The sequence below is a fragment of the Globicephala melas genome, chromosome 14 (genome assembly GCF_963455315.2).
Source record: "Globicephala melas chromosome 14, mGloMel1.2, whole genome shotgun sequence".
Lineage (NCBI taxonomy): Eukaryota > Metazoa > Chordata > Mammalia > Artiodactyla > Delphinidae > Globicephala > Globicephala melas.
Window position 1 is genome coordinate 6,883,654 of NC_083327.1, and position 12,266 is coordinate 6,895,919.

Consider the following 12,266-nt stretch of genomic DNA (forward strand, 5'->3'; position numbering starts at 1 on the left):
CTGAAGAAGATATGTGGGCTTCCCTGGTGGCGCAGTGGTTGAGGGTCTGCCTGCCGATGCAAGGGACACGGGTTTGTGCCCCGGTCCGGGAAGATCCCACATGCCGCGGAGCGGCTGGGCCCGTGAGCCATGGTCGCTGAGCCTGTGCGTCCGGAGGCTGTGCTCCACAACGGGAGAGGCCACAGCAGTGAGAGGCCCGTGTACTGCAAAAAAAAAAAAAAAAAAGATATGTGAATGGCTAATTAGCACATGAAAAAAATCATTAATTATTGAGAAAATGCAAGTGAAAACCACATGAGATAACTGTATGCACTGACTAGAATGGCTGTAATTAAAAAGACTGACAATACCAGCTACTGGTGAGAAGTAGTAGTAACTTGACACCTTTACACTGAGGATGGGAATGGCAAATGATACAGGCACTTTGGAAATTGGTTTGGAAGTTTCCTAAAAAGTTACACATACACTTAACCATGTGACCTGGCTATTATACTTTTAGGTATTTACCCAAGAGAAATAAAAACCATGTCCACACAAAGATATTTATGCCATTGTCCCTAGCAGAATTATTTAGAATAGCTAAAAACGGGAAACTGGTGAGTGGATAAACAAAATGTGATATATGCGTACAAAGAACACTACTCAGAAATAAGAAATGAACTACTTTTCCATGTAGCAACAGAATTATGCTGTGTCAAAGAAGCCAGACCAAAAAATAAAAAACCTCCATATTGTACTGTTCTGTTTATATGAAATTTCTAGAAAAAAAACAAAAATATAGACAAAAAGCACATCAGTGGTTGTCTGGGCTGTAGCTATGATGGGCAACTGACTACAAATGGGTACAAGGGAACTTTTCCGGGTGAGGGTGTTTTAATCTTGAATTGTGGTGGTGATGGCACAACTATATAAATTTACTAAAATTCAGTGAACTGAACATGTCAATATTATGGTGTATAAATTATACCTTAACAAATCTGTTAAAAAGATATTTAGGCTGAAAGTAGAAATTTGGGGCTTATCAGCATATAGATGGTGACTCTAGCTATAAAAATAGAGATTATACCGGGAAAGTCTGCTGAAAATGAAAACAGAAGAAGCTGTTTTCTGCAGATCCCTGTGGAAGAGCAACATTTAGACGATGCAGCAAAAAAAGAAAATGAGGAAATGTGGGTACTGAAGTAGAATAAAAACCAAACAAATATAGTGTCTCAGCAAGCAGTTATTTCTAGGAGGGTTTGGTCAAAAAGATATCAAATGCTACCGATGGGTCAAAGGAGAAAAAAGACTGTACGGCATCTGGTGGTCACCTGAGACCTTGGCATGAGCGGGTTTTGAGTAACAGGGAGGGTCCAAGTCAATCTGGAGTGGCCTGCAAAGTGAGTGAGAAGGAACAGAATGCAGACAAGAGGTATCAGAGCCTGTTTCCAAAGCTTATCTGAAAATAGAAGGAGCAGATGAAGCAGAAACCAACAGGAGAGGGAAGTGAGAGGCTTTGTTTTAATAGAAGATTCAACAACCTCTTTCAGTGGGAGCAGGGGGATGGAACAGAGGATGAAACAATTCTTCCATGCTTTAGAATAGAGGAGAGGACGGTATCGATGTAAGTGAATTCGTAGATTTCAAGGCATTAAGGGAAGGTTTGTGTGACAGCGTCTGTTTTCTCCGTGGGCACCATGCTCGCCCGAGGGTAAGATCAGGAATCTTAATACCGAGGGTTTGAAGGAAACGGAGTAGTGTAAGGACCTAGAATGAGGTTAGTGATCATGATTTTATAATGGCATTATCGGCCCAGTTGTGTGACTTTCTCTAGGATTGTTCAGCAGCTGAGGAACAAGAGAGAAGGTGGGCAGTTGGACTCGAGGTTGGCTCCGTCAGAGAGACAGAAGAACAAGTGTGTTCAGAGTAGTGGTAGAAGAGTGGATGAAGTAAGAATGCAGACAGAAATGAAGACACTGGGGTCTGATGGACACTGTTTTCACTTGGGTTCTCCTGACTTAGAAGCAGGTAGTTTATTTAGCAGGGGTCTCAAGAAGCAGGAGTAAAGGGATGGGGAAAAGCTAATTTAAAAAGGCACATTTTTAGCCACTTATCATTGTAGGCAACTGAGGCTGAGACGTGCTGGGGATCCCTGAGGAATCCTGTAGAATGTGCTTTACGGTTGTCTCTCTATAGGACAGGAAGCTGACACATTAATCCATCAACTCCAGTTACCCTTTGGTGGAGGATTGCTTCAAGGGCTCTTGAATTCCCCCCACCCCCTTAGATGTTGGCAGTATCTAAGAGCCCATAGGAACTGAACACAGCTTCAGCTGAGAGTTGAGCTAGGGCATGTGGTACAAGGTAAATTACACCAAGTGAAGGAAAGTCCCTATGAGGTCAGAGTAACAGCAAATAACTTGGGATAGTAGGAGGAGTTCTTTGGGTGTGTGAAAGTTACATATGTCCTCTGAGCTACTGATTTATCATCAGTAAAAGGGGATGAGAACATGCAACTTGCAGAGTTACTGCTACAAGTATCACAAGCCCTTTCTGTGTAAAGTGCGCGGCACAGAGCCTGGCATATAGTAAAGCACACAGAATAGAAGCCAGTGTATTATTGCTACTATCTATTGAAATATCAGTAATGTTAATAACTACCTGCATTGTGGATAATAATAGATTAATCCAAACTCTGTAAAAGAGTTTCACTACTTTCCTGAACACAATATTTTGTATACCAAGGCATTGTGATTTTGTTTCGAAGGATATTAAATTTTGGCATAGTTTTTTTAAACCATTTTTAAATGAAGTATAGTTAATTTACAGTATTGTGTTAGCTTCAGGTATACAGTAAAGTGATTCAGTTACATATACCTTCTTTTTTCAGATTCTTTTCCATCATAGGTTATTACAAGACATTGAATATAGTTCCCTGTGCTATACAGTAGGTCCCTGCTGTTTATCTGTTTTATGCATAATAGTGTGTACATGTTAATCCCAAACTCCTAATTTATCTACTCCCGGTACCCACCCCTGCTATCCCCTCTGGTAACTGTAAGTTTGTTTTCTATGTCTGTGAGTCTGTTTCTGTTTTATAAATAAGTTCATTTGTATCATTTTTTTAAATTCCACATATAAGTGATATCATATGATATTTGTCTTTCTCTGTCTGACTTACTTCACTTAATATGATAATCTAGGTCCATCCATGTTGCTGCAAATGGCATTATTTCATAAATTTTGGTATAGTTTTGAAAATAGTTTCATCAAAGAATGGGTATAGGAAGAATCTTAAATGTAATCTGATTTCCATTTATCCTCTTTCCTTTGGTTGGGATTGCGTTTAAGTTTTGTCAGACTAGAATGATCGTATTTTCAAAGAACTCTCCAGAGATGTTCTACTGGTTTTGTTTTTGAATCTTCTGCATTTGAATTTATCCTAACACTGAGAAACAATCTAAATGCAACTACTCTCTAACAACCTCTGATGTCAAATAAATTTTCTTTAATTCTGGCTTATTAATGCTGTAGTTTTGTTTTCAATCATTTTCTTCTCAATGGACAAAAAAGGAACAGCTGGTTACTATTGTCAACTTTGTTTGGGATTTAAGTATGCAATGCTTGAATATCTTTTTTTTTTTCTGTCTGGATATAGAACTCCCACTGCTTTCAAAGAATGATAGAATTTACAATAACGAAGCTTTAGAGCTCACCTAGTCCCAGTATATAACCTGATGAATTAATACCAGTTAAAATATTAGTAATTGTCATCTAGCATTTCTTTTGTATTCCTCATGGGTAATTGCCTGATGTGTCCTTTGCTCAATTACCAGTTGGTATATTATTCTTTTTCTTATGAATGATAAAAGCTCTGTGTATTAATGATGTTAAGCATTAAGCCACCATATGATGCTTTTTTTTCCCCATTTTGTCACTTGCCCTTTGGTTTAGTTTATATTTTTGCCTTATAAGTTTATAATTAGTGTTTTGTCAAATGTATTATTTTTTATGAATTTCTTTTTTTTTGTTTCTATACTTAGAGACACCTTACTCACCATGAGTTCTAAGCTATGTTTCACTTATATTTTCTTCTGCTCCTTTAACATTTTTATTTTTAAGTGGGCTATCTAACCCATCCAGAATTCACTTTAATGCAAGATTGCACTTACTCCTAATAAAGTCCATGGTGTTTATATAGCATATTGTTTCCGTCTAACATTTCATATCATGAATATGAAATGAAATGTTCATAATATATATCAGTGGTTCTCAGCTGAAGACAATTTTGCCTTCTATGGGAAATTTGGCAATATCTGGAGATATTTTAATATCTGGAGATATTTTATTTGTTAAGACTGAAGGTAGGTAGGGTGCAGGAGAGGCTACCTACTGGCCTTTAGTGAATAGAGGCCAGGATGTTGCTAAACATCCTATAATGTACAGGAGAGCCCTCGCAAGGAAGAATTGTCAATGATGCCAAGAGTAAGAGATCTTGATAGGAGAGAGGAGAGAGAGAGAGAGAGAGAGAGAGGGAGAGAGAGAGAGAGAGAGATCGATTGGGAGGTCCTCTGCCAGTTACAAGCTCATCAGTAGTGATAGTACCTGGCTGATATTTGTTTCCTACCCTGAGGGGCATTGTCAGAGACTTTGCCTCGTGATTTGCAGAAAACCAGATTTCTGCATTGTATTTTTGCTTATCCCCAGTCTGTTTTAAAAACAAATGAGCTTAATAGTTTTAGAGCACAGATTGTGGAGCCATAGTGCCTGGGTTGAATCAGGATCCTGCCCCTTTTAAGTTGTGTGACATTGGGCAAGTTACTTAACCTCTCTGTCTTCAGTTCCCTTACCTGTAAAATGAGGGTAATAATCGTATCTTTACCCCAGATTGTCATAGAATTGCAGGATGCTTAAAGCAGTGCTTGGCACATAGTAAACATTATAGAAGGGTTGGTGACAGTGATAATAATAAAGTAAATGACTTTTTTTTAATGAACCTTATTTGATCACCATGGCCCCTACTTCTTATATTAAAAGTAATACTTTTTAAAATTGATTGCATTTTTGCCACTGATCAATTTGAAGCGGCTTGTTTCTTCTTTAGCCATCTGCCGCATTTCTTGTGCCCTTGCCATGCCGCATAAACCCCATCAGACTATCAGCTCTGTTCTCTATATTATTGTTGTTATTATTGAACTTTTATAACTGACAAGTTGCAGGTTTCCTTGTAGACACATGTCTCTTTAATATTTAGAGTTGCTTATGCTTTCTGTCTATGAGAACCATTAATTTTGAATAAAGACTGTATTCATTTTTAGTTACATTCTGAAAGTCAATGATGCTATCTATGGAATTATATTTGTCTTCTTGTGTCAAAGAATTCAGTTTATTCTATTAACTTGTGCGGAATACATTTTATATCGATATCTAGACACTGTGTTGTTTTGGATCCCCTTACTAGATATTTTCTTCTGGGTATTTCTGAACCTCTTGATTTCTATTTTGCTTTCTGTCATATATGCCACTCTCTGGATTAGTACAGTCCAGTGGAATTTTCTGTGGTGATGTAAATATTCTATCCTGCGCAGTCCAATATAGTCGGCACTACTGAGCACTTGAAATGTGGCTAGGGAAACTGAAAAACTGAATTTTAAATTTCACTAAATAGCCATGTGTGGCCAGCGGCTACGAGCCTGGAGAGCCCAGCTCTGCAGCATCTCCTTACCCTCCATTTCCAGTTTAACATCTTCAGTTTCATTATTTCTTGAATGTATTTCACTGAATATGTTTGTGTGGCCTTTTGTTCATCCTATATATTATATGTATTTCTTGTATTGCAAGTAATCAAATTATTTTTACTTCATTTCCTGTGTTTTCAATATGGTAATAACACATAGTCTTAGATGATTGCGTAGGGGTAGAAAACTTTTCCCTTCTTCCCTTCTAGGTTCTCTGACGGGTCTAATAATTAAATTGACATATGATAGACTAACAGGAGAAAAAGAAAGTTTTAGTACCAAAGCCCCATAAAAATATGACACCCAAAGGCAGTCAGGCAGTTGAGGCTTATCCGCCATCAGACCTAAGGAGTGGGACGGGCCAGGCTTGCAAGGGGAGGAAGACAACTCGCCGAAGGATGAGAAGGGCATATGTGTGGTAAGCAGATGTTTGCCTGTCATGTAGACAATTCTTTAGATACAAAGTTATCCCTGGTAATAGTTCTGTTTCTGGGCCAACCCCCCTATTAAATTCTTTTAGGCAATCAAGGGAGAGGGAAAAAAGCTGTTCCGGAGTCTTATGGGGCTTAATTGCCTTTAGCTCAATGCAGTCCACATGCCAAAGTGGCACATTTTGGGGTGGTTTGTGCTGCTGGCACTTAATTGGGACTGTACATGTGTATTTCTACTTGTAAAATATTTAAAATATTATCTCTTACAATCAGGTGCTTGCTTTTCTTTTTCTTTTTTTTTTATTGAAGTATAATTTATTTATAGTATTATGTTAGTTTCAGGTGTACAGCATAGTGATTCAATATTTTTATAGATTATGCTCCATTTAAAGTTATTACAAAATAATGGCTATATATCCCTGTGCTGTATATCTTTGTAGTTAATTTGTTCTATACATAGTAGTTGGTGCCTCTTAATCCCATAGCCCTATGGTGCCCTTACTTCCTCTCCCTCTCCACTGATAACCATTAGTTTGTTTTCTAGTTCTGTTTTGTTATATTCATTCGTTTTATTTTTTTTAGATTCCACATATAGGTGATAACATAGAGTATTTGTCTTTCATCTGACTTATTTAACTAAGTATAATGCCCTCCAGACCTCTCCATATTGCTGCAAATGGCAAAATGTTCTTTTTTATGGCTGAGTAGTATTCCAGTGTGTGTGTGTGTGTGTGTGTGTGTGTGTGTACACCACATCTTCTATATATGTTCATCTGTTCATGGACACTTAGGTTGCTTCCATATCTCGGCTATTACAAATAATGCTGTGAACATTGGGGTGTATGCATCTTTTCAAATTAGTGTTTTTGTTTTTTTAGATATATGCCCAGGAGTGGAATTGCTGGCTCATATGGTAGTTCTATTTTTAGTTTTTTGAGGAACCTCCATACAGTCACTGTTTTTCACAATGACTGCACCAATTTACATTCCCACCTACAGTGTACAAGGGCTCCCTTTTCTCCACATCTTTGCCAACATTTATTATTTGTGGTCTTTCAGATGATAGCTCTTCTTACAGGTGTGAGGTGATATCTCATTGTAGTTTTGATTTGCATTTTTCTAACATCTTTTCATTGAAAGATGAACATCTTTTCATTGCCTGTCAACCATCTGTATGTCTTCTTTGGAAAAATGTCTATTCAGGTCTTCTGTCCATTTTTTAATTGGGTTGTTTTTTTATTTGATATTGAGTTATATGAACTGTTTATGTATTTTGGATGTTAACTCCTTATCAGTCATATCATTTGCAAATATTTTCTCCCATTCATTATGTTGTTTTTTTTGTTTTTGTTGCTGTGCAAAAGTTTTTAAGTTTAATTAGTTCCAATTAGTTTACCCTTGCTTTTGTTTCCTTTGCCTTAGGAGACAGATCCATACAGATATTGCTATTATTTATGTCAGTGATCTGCCTATGTTTTCTTCTAGGAGTTTTATGGTTTCCAGAGCTACATTTAGGTCTTTAATCCATTTTGAGTTTATTTTTCTATATGGTGTGAGAAAATGTTCTAACTTTATTCTTTTACATATACAATAGCTGTCCAGGTTTCCCAGCATCACTTATTGAAAAGACTGTCTTTTCTCCATTGTATATTCCTGCCTCCTTTGTCATAGATTAATTGACTATCGGTTAGTGGGTTTGTTTCTGGGCTTTTTGTCCTGTTCCATTGATCTGTGTGTCTGTTTTTGTGCCATTGCCATGCTGTTTTGATTACTGTAGCTTTGTAGTATAATCTGAAGTCAGGGAATGTGACATGTGTAGCTTTGTTTTTTTTGGAAGCTTTCTTTGGCAATTTGGGGTCTTTTCTAATTCCATATAAATTTGGGGGTTAGGTGTTCTAGTTCTGTGAAAAATATCCTGGATATTTTGATAGAGATTGCATTGAATCTGTAGATTGTCTTGGGTAGTATGATCATTTTAACAATATTAACTTTACCAATCCATGAACGTGGTATATCTTTCCATCTCTTTGTGTCATCTTCAATTTCTTTCATCAGTGTCTTATAGTTTTCAGAGTACAGGTCTTTTACCTCATTAGTTATATTTATTCCTAGGTATTCTAGTCTTTCTGATACAACTGTAAATGAGATTGTTTCCTTAATTTCTTTTTCTGATAGTTCATTGTTAGTGTATAGAAATGCAACAGCTTTTTGTGTATTAATTTTGTATCCTGAAATTTTACTGAATTCATTGATGAGATCTAGTAGTTTTTTGGTGGTGTCTTTAGGGTTTTCTATGTATAGTATCAGGTCGTGTGCAAACAGTGACAGTTTTACTTCTTCCTTTCCAATTTGGATGATTTTATTTCTTTTTCTGTCTGATTGCTGTGGGTAGGACTTCTGATACTACTTGAATAAAAGTCATGATAGAAGACATCCTTGGCTTTTTCCTTATCTTAGAGGAAATGTTTTCAGCTTTTCACTGTTGAGTATGATTTGAGCTGTGGGCCTATTATATGTGGCCTTCATTATGTTAAGGTATGTTCCCTCTATTCCCACTTTGTGGAGAGTTTTTGTCATAAATGGATGTTGAATTTGAAAAATTTGTTCTGCATCTATTGAGATGATTATATGATTTCTATTCTTTAATTTGTTAATGTGGTGTGTCACACTGATTTGCAAATACTGAACCATCCTTGCATCTGTGATAAATCCCACTTGATCATGATGTATGATCCTTTTGATCTATGGTTGGATTCAGTTTGCTAATATTTTGTTGAGGATTTTTAAATCAGTGATACTGGCCTGTAGTTTTCTTTCTTTTTTGTGATATCTTTATCTGGTGATGCTGGCTTTATAGAATGAGTTTGGAAGCATTCCTTCCTCTACAAGTTTTTGGAATAGTTTGAGAAGGATAGATGTTAACTCTTCTCTAAATGCTTGGTAGCATTCACCTGTGAAGACATTTGGTTCTGGACTTGAGTTTTGTTTTGTTTTGTTACTGATTCAATTTCATTACTGGTAATTGGTCTGTTCATATTTTCTATTTCTTCCAGGTTCAGTCTTGGGAGATTATACATTTCTTGGAATTTGTCCATTTCTTCTAGGTTTTCCATTTTATTGGCATATAGTTGTTCATAGTAATCTTTTATGATCCTATTTATATTTCTGTGGTGTTGGTTGTAACTTCTCCTTTTCCATTTCTGATTTTATTGATTTAGAACCTCCATCTTTTTGGGTTTTTTTTAATGAGTCTGGCCAAAGGTTTATCAATTTTGTTTATCTTTTCAAAGAACCAGCTCTTATTTCATTGATATTTTCTATTATTTTTTAGTGTCTATTTCATTTATTTCTCCTCTGATCTTTATGATTTATTTCCTTCTACTAATTTTGGATTTTGATCATTTTTCTTTTTCCAGTTCCTTTAGTATAAGGTTAGGTTGTTTATTTAAGCTTTTTCTTGTTTCTTGAGGTAGGCTTGTATCACTATAAACTTCCCCATTAGAACTGCTTTTGCTGCATCCCATAGATTTTTGGATTGTTGTGTTTTCATTTTCATTTGTCACCATGTATCTTTTCATTTCTTCTTTGATTTCTTCAGTGATTCATCGGTTGTTTAGTAGCATATTGTTTTGCTTCTACGTGTTTGTGGTTTCTTTGTGTTTTTTTCTTGTAGTTAATTTCTAGTGTCAGACTGTTGTCGTCAGAAAAGATGCTTGATGTAATTTCATTCTTAAAATTATTGTTTTGTGGCCTAGAATGTGATTTATCCTGGAGAATGTTCTATGTACACTTGAAAATAATGTGTATTCCTTTTTTTGGTGAATGGAATGTCCTGTATATATCTGTTTAATTCATCTGATCTAATGTGTCATTTAAGGCCAGTGTTTCCTCATTGTTTTCTGTCTGGGTGATCTGCCCATGGATGTAAGTGGGTGTTAATGTCCCCTACTATTATTGTGTTAGTTACAATTCTCCCTTTCTGTCTGTTAATATTTGTTTTATGTATATAGGTGTTCTTATGTTGAGTTCATATATATTTACAATTATTATATCTTCTTCTTTGATTGATCCCTTGATCATTAAGTAATGTCCTTCTTTGTCTCTTGTTTATAGCTTTAAAGTCTATTTTGTCTGAAAAATTATTGCCACCCCAGCTTTCCTTTTTGTTAATAGAAGTATAGTTGATTTACAATATTATATTAGTTTCAGGTGTACAACATAGTGATTCAGTGTTTTTACAGATTATATTCTCCTTAAAGTTATTACAAAACAAGAGCTATATTTCCCTGTACTGTACACTATATTCTTGTTGCTTTTCAGTTTTACCCATAGTAGTTTGTATCTCTTAATCCCATACCCTTGTCTTGCCCACTGGCAGGCCGAGCCAGGTCTTGGAGTCTCTAAGTGCAGAGCCCAGGCGTCCCAGAGTGGGCCAATTCCTGGCACAGCTGGCTTTAGGGTCTGGGGTGTCCTGAAGCTTGTTTCAGCCTGCTGGTGAGTGGGGTCAGATCCTGGGGCAGCTGGCTGAGTGGCCCATGGTGTCTCACAGCTGGTGTTGGCCTGCTGGTGAGTGGGGTTGGATCCCAGGGTGTCCTGTAACTGGTGTCTGCCCACTGGTGGGTGAGGCTGGTCCTGAAGCTAGAGCAGGCTGGCTGGTAGGCAGGGCCAGTCCCCAGGTCTCTGGCTGCAGGGCCCTGGGAGTCCCAGGTCTAGTGCCTGCACACTGGTGTGTGGAGCTGGATCTTCAGCCCTCTGGTGGGCAGGGATGTGTCCAGGGGCAGCTGTGGGCTCAGGGGGTCTTAAGGCAGCCTGCTTGCTGATGAGCTTTGCCCCCACCCAGTTAGTTGCTTGTCCTGAGATGTCCCAGCACTAGCACCTACAGGCTGTTGAGCCAGTGTGGGTCTGGGTCCTGGGGCTAATAAGCTAGAAGGAGGATTCCATAGTTGTGCTTCCTAGTGCCAGTGTCAACATGGTAGAATGAGCTCCCCCAAATGGCTGCTGCCGGTGTCTGTGTCCCCAGGGTGAGCTCCACTTGCCTCCTTCTCCTCTGAGAGACTCTTCAAGATCAGCAGGTGGGTCTGACCCAGGGTCCTTTCAAGTTACTGCTTCTGTCCTGGGTCCCAGATCATGTGAGATTTTGTGTGCACCCTTTAAGAGTGGAGTCTCTATTTCCCACAGCCCCCATGGCTCTCCCAACGTGATCCCCACTGTCCTTCAAAGCCAGATGTTCTGGGGCTCGTCTTCCCAGTGCAGGACCACCAGGCTGGGGAGCCCAACGTGGGGCTCAGACCCCTTGCTCCTTGGGAAGAATCTCTGTAATTGTAATTATTCTCCCATTTGTGGGTCACTTACACAGGGATATGGGTCTGGGTCTCCACCCCTTCTATCTGTCTTGTTTTGGTTCCTTCTTTATATCTTTAGTTGTAGAAGACCCCTTCTGCTAGTCTTCACTGGTAGGTGCTCTATAAATAGTTGTAACTTTGTTGTACCCAGGAGAGGAGGTGAGCTCATGTTCCTACTCCACCATCTTGGCCCAGGAGGCGCTTGCTTTTCTTTCTTGCAAATAAAAATAATAATGTTATTGCCTTAAAAAATGAAGAGCAAAGGAATATATAAAGAAGGGAATAAAATCACCCTAGTGGCACAAAGCAGAGAGAGATAACTACTACTACTACTATTACTACTATACACACACAGAGTGATGTGTGATCCACTTGGAACTTGAATGAGTTCTTTCTACACATAATATATTCTTTTATTTTTAAACACTTTACATATTATACAAATAATACATGTTTCTTGTTTAAAAATTGAAGAACAGTGAAGAGTATACTGAAGGAAATAAAATCGTCCATAGTCACAGCATGCATAGATTATTTATTTTTATTTTTCTGATTTGTTTTCTTCCAATAGCATTTCTAAGACCCATAGGTAGATTTATGCACAGGTAGGTAGGTGGATGTTCAGGTAGACAAGCATTTCTTTTTAAGTTTTTGAATTATACTGTAGCTATGCAGGGTGAACCAATAAAAGTATATACCTTTCAGATAGTAATCAGACAAAAATATATGGAGCTATGAGATGTGTCATCAACAATGGCATTAGTGGCCATTTTGAA

The 12,266-nt window shown here is 37.8% G+C and overlaps 1 protein-coding gene across 1 annotated transcript in view; it reads left to right on the forward strand.

Moving 5' to 3' along the window:
* Window positions 1–12,266, forward strand: part of LOC115854745 (collagen alpha-1(XIX) chain) — a 304,855-nt gene that overhangs the window by 127,441 nt on the left and 165,148 nt on the right. The window lies entirely within an intron of this gene.